This window comes from Candoia aspera, chromosome 2 (assembly GCF_035149785.1).
Source record: "Candoia aspera isolate rCanAsp1 chromosome 2, rCanAsp1.hap2, whole genome shotgun sequence".
NCBI lineage: Eukaryota > Metazoa > Chordata > Lepidosauria > Squamata > Boidae > Candoia > Candoia aspera.
Genome location: NC_086154.1, coordinates 157,306,890 through 157,315,885, shown reverse-complemented (window position 1 = coordinate 157,315,885; position 8,996 = coordinate 157,306,890). Strand labels below are relative to the sequence as shown.

The 8,996-nt window shown below is 39.4% G+C and overlaps 1 long non-coding RNA gene across 1 annotated transcript; it reads left to right on the top strand.

Moving 5' to 3' along the window:
* The first annotated feature begins 248 nt into the window (after positions 1-248).
* LOC134492485 (uncharacterized) lies at positions 249-8,572 on the top strand. The gene is made up of 3 exons (XR_010067445.1): positions 249-321; positions 3,940-4,013; positions 8,422-8,572. It is a non-coding gene; the product is annotated as an uncharacterized LOC134492485 (long non-coding RNA).
* Positions 8,573-8,996: the final 424 nt, after the last annotated feature.

The window sequence follows — 8,996 nt, the reverse complement described above, 5'->3', positions numbered from 1 at the left end:
CACAATCCAGAGCTGGAGTGTGGGAAGACTAAGAGGTTCAGAGTAGCCCCTCCCTCAAGCCTCCCAGGTTATTTCCCCTTAGGTTAGGTAGAGCAGCTTTAGTCTGGCAAGATTCTGTCTGTATGGTATGAGCAAATAAAGAACTGGAGTTTGGTTGGATTCTTTGTTGTTCTTGGGCTGGGCCTGACAGAAAGAAAATCTGAAGCCAACAAATATCCTTAATGCAATATAATCTGTTAATGCAATATAATCTGTTGCAAGAACTTAATGTTGCCAATCTCAAACCAGCATCAGTACGGATTTATGACTACTATGAAACAGGTAGGATTGGAAAAATGTTCCTTCATCTGGAGCCCTTTTCTTTCTGAAGATTAACAGAAAATTTGATTCTAGAATATGCAGTGCTGGCCACTAGCTTTACAAAACTGATAGACAGATGTATGGGGGATTGACTTCCAACAACTATTAGACATGAATTATACCAAAATGGAAAGGCCATGTTCAAGAACAGTATACCTTTGAATACTAAGTACTGGGATCAGCAACTGAAAATGGCTTTCATGCCTACTTACAAAGTGTCTTTCTGGACACAATCTGCCTGGCCGTTCTAAAAAGTGGGGTGCTGGAGAATGAAGCATTATGGTCTCATTCAGTGGGGTCTCTTTCTTTTTCTTTTGTTTTCTTGTCTTTTTCCTCAAGGTTATAATTCTGGTCTTAAGTTTATTAAACCATAGAAATCCACGGGATATGTGTGTTTCATTTCAACTTAGTTTAGGTCACATCTACACTGGCTGTTGAGATCCTTTTTTAATTTTTTAATGGAGAATTTAAACATCATTGCCTGTCTGAGTTCTAGATCTGTGTTGTCACCCACAATCTTACCAGGACTGACAAAAATTGCTCTGGGGTGCGAGTATATTAACTGCAGGTGGAGTACTGATTTTCTGAGGACTGATAAGGCATAAGGTGTTTTGCTTCCTTTTTCTTTCCAGGCCTATTTCTAATCCTGTCCATCTAGCAGTTTCCCATACAACAAGGCAGCCCTGAGGAATAGCTTCTTAATGTTATGGAAGTGGTGGTTTGCCACTGCCTTCTTCTGGAACATTTTTTGCTTTTCCAGTCTATCCAGAGTACCCCTTTCATCCAAATAATAACCAGGGCCAAACTTGCTTAACCTCCAAGGTCAGCCAAGTTGACTAGTTGCTGCCAGAATAGTGCTTTAGTTGCTCTTTAATTGGATAATTTCTATTCCCTGTAAAGCAAGATTGTTAACTTTTGATTTTACGTAATTATTTTCTTCTTTAAAAATTCACCATGGAATATAAGAGTTGGAAGATCTTGGAGAAAATCTAATCTAATCGAACGCCCTGCTCAGTGCAAATGTCTACTACTACAGCATCTCTGACAGATAGCTATCCAGCCTCTGTTTAGCCACCTCCAGCAAAGTTGGAGATGCCTTTATTATCCAGCTCTCGTGTCTCCCTGCAGTCTTCTCCTAGGTTTCTCCTGCCATGTTCCTTATCATCTGGACAGCTCTCCTCTGGACATGCTTGAGCTTGTCAATGGCTGTCCAAAACAGGATACCCAAAATTGGATGGCATCTTCTATGTGCAACCTGACCCACTCAGGATAGAGAGGAAAAAGGATTTATCTTGATCTCTACATATGTGTTAATATAGCCTGGGATTCCTTTTCCTTTTCCTTTTGCAACTGCATCACACTGTTTGGCTTAGGTTTAAGTTGTGATCCGTTAAGATATCCATATCCTTGGCAAGAAACCGTCAGCAAATTCATATGGAGTAGGGGAAAAAAAATAGAGTTAAACTAAAAATTTTACAAGATTCCAAAAAGAGATTTGGTCTTGCCCTTCCAAATTTTAAATTGTAACATAAGGCAAGTCGCTTTTCATGGATAACAGGGGATAAAATTCCTGAATAGTAGAATGGCAGTACTGGAAGGAGCTTAGCCAATGGACTACATAGATATTTATGCTGCAGAAATACAGAAGAGGATAAAAATTTTAAAGGACATATTATTAGACAAAAGATACTTTGATAAAAGTATCAAATTCTACAAAGGGAATAATAAGCCCAACAATTTCACCTCTAGCTTCTTTAAATGCTTTCCAGGTCGGAGATAATTACAGTAAGAAAAATGTAATTATGTATGCAGACACAGTTCATTCAGACTCTACAAACAGGTTAAAGACACAGCAAGGATTACTCTGTGGAGGCCACAATATACCATGGTTGATGTATTTACAAATTGCTGGAAGGATAAAACCAGATCTTAAGAATGAAGGAGGATATTAAGAAAAAAAACAAAATTTGAAACGCTCATACAAACCCAACGTATTTTGTTAAGGTGCCTCTTATGACGCAGATACTCAGATATGACACAGACAGAACAAACAAAAAACTGTATGATAAAATGGATGCAGAATTTCAAAGAAATAGTCACATTGCAACAATTGGAAGAATTATGGACTAAATGTTCTACAAATGGTATATAACTCCATTAATAATACCTAAGATAAGCAAATCATACAGGAAATGCTATGAGACAGAAGGAATGTTTTACCACATGTACTGGACATGTAGAAAAATTCAAAAGTACTAGAAAGAAATACATAGTACAATGCAGAAAATTTTGGAATTTAATTTTGAAATGAAACTATGATTTTTCTTACTAGATATAATCCCAGAAAAAATCAAAGAAAGAGCACAATTTAATGAGATACATGCTCACAGCAGCAAGAATAGGTTTTGCCCAGTATTGATAGAAAGACACAATTCCGACAATATCTGTTTGGGACCTTAAACTTGGAGAATACGGCAAAACTAACAGTATATATTCACAACAGAAGTTTAACCAAATTTAAGCAAAAATGGTTCCCATACGTACAATACATCATGCAGCATGGCAAATATAAACATTTAGTCTGGCTTCTAAGGGGGCCGAGATTTTTATAAATTTGTAAATTAGCAGAAGCACAACAAGGGGAAAGTTACCAACTGAATAGCCTTTTTCTCCCCCCCCCCCTTTTCTCTTCCTTTATTTTTTTGCATTTAATTGTCAGATTTGCTGTGTTCATCTTCTTTTTCCTTTTTACAATATGCGCAAATGACATTAAGTAACAATACAGTGGAAGCATTAATACTAAGTAATCAGCTTAAGACCAAAACCTTTATTATACAACAAATACTTTGGTGCAGTCTGCAGCGGTTTTGTAATGTTATATTTAATTCTGGATGAAAAAGCTGAATAATCTTATGCTCATTAACACTGACACTTTAAATCATAATTAATACTAATGTAATATTTCTTTTTTATTTTCAATGGTCTAAGTTGTTTAAGCATTAGAGTGTTAATAAACTTTAATTAATACTGTACAAATACTACTGTACTGAAATCATATAATGTATTATTTAAGTTTCACAACGATTTATACACACACACAGACACAGAGTATATACACACACGTATATATATTAACTATATCTTTATGGTTTTTTTGCATATACTACTTTTGGCAGATAAATATCCCAAGGTAACTCTTGCTGTTGCAGTTTTTTTTGTAACCTGTAGAATTTGTGCATTGCTGACAGCAAAGTAGATGATTATAGGTGTTTTTATTAAACATGCTGCACCGTAGTTTGTATTAGATATATTTTCTTTTATGAACTCTGAATCTATAACGCATAATAAAATTTGTATGTACTAATGCCCAATATGGTCCTCACAATTTCATAATCATGCCTTTGATTTTCTTCCCTACCCAAGTGTAGGCCTTTGCATTTGTCACTGCTAAAATTTAGTTTATTTCAAATCGCTAAATTAATGTTGAGAAGGTTCAGATTTATGCAAGATAAAATTCTTTTGCCCTAAGCTTTATGGGGTGGATAGCAAATAACATTGATACTATTTTCTGTCCTCCAGATGAAACCGGTTTTGCTGAATATAAATCCCCTTGTACTGCAGAAGTTCCTTGAGCCCTGTGGAATTCTTGGAGGGTAAGATGAACAACAGAAAAACTAGTTTGGGAGACAGAAACAAGGTGCCTGGCGTGGGGGGAAAAGGGGTGGAGAAGAAACACTTCAGGATCAGGCAAGAAGCTACTAGGCATTTCAGTTGATAAAAATGAGCTATGAGAAAAGTATAATTTCTTTAAAGATACTTGCCTTCACCTTAAAGAGAACGCAAAGCACTGAGATCATAGCTGCAGATCTGGGAAAGCTTTCCCACTCCACCCATCTCATTTATTCACAAACACTCACTCCACAAGAGAGTTTACAAATGTTTAGGTTAGGGAGGATGGAGAAAACAGTTCAAATAGTATTTTAAAAAGGAACCACTGACTGGGAAGTTTCTGTTGTCACCTTTTATACAATTCTTTCTTACAAAACTAAGTCCCTTAATTATGAAAAATAATTCCTGTTCCCTAGCAAAACATCTAAAGCATTCAGAATTTTTAATGCCTGGAGCACAGAGGGAAACTCCCCTTGGCTGTGGCTGGTGGAAATTGTAATTCAGGACCACAGGTCCTGTGTCTTAGGGAATGGCCTTGATACGTGGATTATTTTGGAGGCTATCAGATCCCCTCTAATAAAAGTGAGGCGATAGGTGTACATATAACCGCCCAGAGTCCCTCCTTGTGGGGGGAAATGGGTGGTAATAAAAATTTGATTGATAAATAAATAAATTACACTGAAGGCACAGCATTTTGGAAGAGAATAGTGGCTAAAAGTTGGAAAAGTTTACATATATACACCTCAATATGAGACTTGAAAAATCTCTTAAGCCAGTTCCATTTAAAATCCCATCCCAGCTATTCCTGTCTTCTTCCAGCATAGGGGAACAAGCCTTGGATGAACTTCACATAGTATTTTGTACTCAATCTGATAGTACAAAGCACTTGTTGTTTATTCGTTTAGTCGCTTCCGACTCTTCGTGACTTCATGGACCAGCCTACACCAGAACTTCCTGTTGGTCATCAACACCCCCAGCTCCCCCAGGGACGAGTTCGTCACCTCTAGAATATCATCCATCCACCTTGCCCTTGGTCGGCCCCTCTTCTTTTTGCCCTCCACTCTCCCTAGCATCAGCATCTTCTCCAGGGTGTGCTGTCTTCTCATTATGTGGCCAAAGTATTTCAGTTTTGCCTTTAATATCATTCCCTCAGGTGAGCAGTCTGGCTTTATTTCCTGGAGGTTGGACTGGTTTGATCTTCTTGCAGTCCAAGGCACTCTCAGAATTTTCCTCCAACAACACAGTTCAAAAGCATCTATCTTCCTTCTCTCAGCCTTCCTTATAGTCCAGCTCTCGCAGCCATATGTTACTATGGGGAACACCATTGCTTTAACTATGCGGGCCTTTGTTGTCAGTGTGATGTCTCTGCTCTTAACTATTTTATCGAGATTTGTCATTGCTCTTCTCCCAAGGATTAAGCGTCTTCTGATTTCCTGACTGCAGTCAGCATCTGCAGTAATCTTCGCACCCAGAAATACAAAGTCTTTCACTGCTTCTACATTTTCTCCCTCTATTTGCCAGTTATCAATCAAGCTGGTTGCCATAATCTTGGTTTTTTTGAGGTTTAGCTGCAAGCCAGCTTTTGCACTTTCTTCTTTCACCTTCATCATAAGGCTCCTCAGTTCCTCTTCGCTTTCAGCCATCAAAGTGGTATCATCTGCATATCTGAGATTGTTAATGTTTCTTCCAGCGATTTTAACTCCAGCCTTGGATTCCAGGCTTTAGAATAGTCAATAAAACAGAAATAGATGTTTTTCTGAAACTCCCTGGCTTTTTCCATTATCCAGCGGATATTGGCAATTTGGTCCCTAGTTCCTCTGCCTTTTCTAAACACAGCTTGTACATCTGGCAATTCTTGCTCCATGAATTGCTGAAGTCTACCTTGCAGGATCTGGAGCATTACCTTACTGGCATGTGAAATGAGTGCCACTGTTTGATAGTTTGAACATTCTTTAGTGTTTCCCTTTTTTGGTATGGGGATATAAGTTGATTTTTTCCACTCTGATGGCCATTCTTGTGTTTTCCAAATTTGCTGGCATATAGCATGCATTACCTTGACAGCATCATCTTGCAAGATTTTGAACAGTTCAGCTGGGATGCCGTCGTCTCCTGCTGCCTTGTTATTAGCAATGCTTCTTAAGGCCCATTCAACCTCACTCTTCAGGATGTCTGGCTCTAGCTCACTGACCACACCGTCAAAGCTATCCCCGATATTGTTATCCTTCCTATACAGGTCTTCTGTATATTCTTGCCACTTTTCTTGATCTCTTCTTCTTCTGTTAGGTCCTTGCCATCTTTGTTTTTGATCATACCCATTTTGGCCTGGAATTTACCTCTGATGTTTCTAATTTTCTGGAAGAGGTCTCTTGTCCTTCCTATTCTATTGTCTTCTTCCACTTCCACGCACTGTTTGTTTAAAAATAATTCCTTATCTCTTCTGGCTAACCTCTGGAATTTTGCATGTAATTGGGCATATCTCCCCCTATCACTGTTGCCTTTTGCTTTCCTTCTTTCTTGGGCTAGTTCTAGCGTCTCAGCAGACAGCCATTTTGCCTTCTTGGTTTTCTCTTTCTTTGGGATGTATTTTGTTGCCGCCTCCTGAACAATGTTGCGAACTTCTGTCCATAGTTCTTCCGGGACCCTATCTACTAAGTCCAGTCCCTTAAATCTATTCTCCACCTCCACGGCATATTCCTTAGGAATATTAGTGAGCTCATATCTAGCTGATCTGTGGGTCTTCCCTAATCTCTTGTATCTGATCCTAAATTGTGCAATAAGAAGTTCGTGATCGGAACTACAGTCAGCTCCAGGTCTTGTTTTTACCGACTGTATAGATGTCCGCCACCTTTGGCTGCAAAGGATGTAGTCAATCTGATTTCGGTGTTGTCCATCTGGTGAAGTCCATGTATAAAGCTGTCTCTTAGGTTGTTGGAAGAGATGTTTGTTATGCAGAGTGAGTTGTCTTGGCAGAATTCTATCAGCCTATGTCCTGCTTCGTTTTGTTCTCCCAGGCCATGCTTACCTGTAATTCCAGGAGTCATTTGACTGCCCACCTTAGCATTCCAGTCTCCCGTGATGAAAATAACATCTCTTTTTGGTGTGCTGTCCAGTAGGCGCTGCAGATCCTCATAGAACTGCTCTACTTCAGCTTCTTCAGCAACTGTGGTTGGGGCGTATATTTGGATCTCTGTGATGTTAGATGGCTTGCCCTGAATTCGAATTGAGATCATTCTATCGTTTTTTGGATTGTATCCAAGCACTGCTTTAGCCACTTTACTATTAATTATGAAGGCTACTCCATTTCTTCTGTGGTCCTCTTGTCCACAGTAGTAGATCTGGTGGTCATTTGATGTGAAGTGGCCCATTCCAGTCCATTTCAGTTCACTGACGCCCAAAATGTCTATCTTTAATCTTGACAGCTCACCAATAACCACATCCAATTTGCCCTGGCTCATAGATCTTACATTCCAGGTTCCAATGGTGTGTTGATCCTTAGAACATCGGATTCGCCATTCACCACCAGCACCGTCAGCCGCTAGCTGTCCTTTTGGCTTTGAGCTAGCTGCGTCATCACGTCTGGGGCTAGTTGAACTCATCCTGTGTTCCTCCCCAGTAGCATTTTGACCATCTTCCGACCTGGGGGTCTCATCTTCTGATGGTATACCGACATATCTCTGGTTGTACTGATCCATTTAGTTTTCACGGCAAGAATACTGGGGTGGGTTGCCATTACCTTCCCCAAGGATTGCATTTAGTCTGATCTCTCTGTCATGACCTTCCCGTCTTGGGTGGCCCTTCACGGTTTAGCTTATGGCATCATTGAGCTGCTCAAGCTCCAGCACCACGACAAGGTAACAATCCTTTGCTGAATTGACACATTATGTTAATTATACAATGGCTATATAGCTGGGGCAGGGAGTGCCATCTCCTTGGGGGATGGCAAAGAACCTAGGGAGGATCAGGAAGGGCAATGTGATTAGTGTTGGTGCTGCCAAGCACAGTTGCCCCCAGGCAGTCTTAGGAGAGGTAGAGAAGCCTCTTTGGGCGTGTAACTGCTGTTGCACCCTATTGAAGATAAAGAGACACTGCAAGGAGATGGCTCCAGGTCCTTTTTACCAGTGACAAGGTGTACTTCTTAACTACCTCTTTGAGACAATGGAAAAGCACAGAATTAAGGGGGGAAAATGCAAGAGGCAAAGCCAAGCCCTGCTCCTGCCTAGGCAGCAGAATAGAAATGTTCTACATTTTATATTGTGGTGTTTATATTTGAAGATGGATATTTGAAAGATCTACAAGTCGTTTTTAGAACCGAGTCATTATTCATTTCAACTAACGAAATCACTTTGTTATAATAATGTGTGTTTTTTGGGGGGTGTCCTCCTGTTTCTGCAGAACAAAGCTGCATCCTGGCAAGATATTCCACAACCAGTCTAAGCAGCACATGCAGGGGTGTGGTGAATGGAGGCACAAGTTTACCACTGCAGATGTCATAGTAAGAGATGATTGTAGCAGTTCTGTACAATAAAATCACATGACTATTAAAGTGACTGTCTTGTCCGTTCATTGCAGTCTCCGATACTGAGTGTCAGTAATATACATCAGTAAATTTAAGAATGCCACTGCGGCTAACAAAAAGAATTGTGATGACTGAACTAGCTGATCGACCCATCTCAAAGATGACCTTTTCATTTTGCCTCTATTTCAGGAATGGCTGTCATTTTTTATCCCCAAATGCTTGCTTTTTAAAATCTCAGGCAATTTAAAATCGTTGCTACCTCTATCTATCTATCTATCTATCTATCTATCTATCTATCTATCTATCTATCTATCTATCTATCATCTATCTATCAGACTTCACCTTAATATCTTTCTCCCCTCCAAAAGATAAAACATATTTAATTATTTCCTTCCTACCACTATTCTATACATTTCTGTCTACTATAATAAGAATCAAATAAGAATCAAAT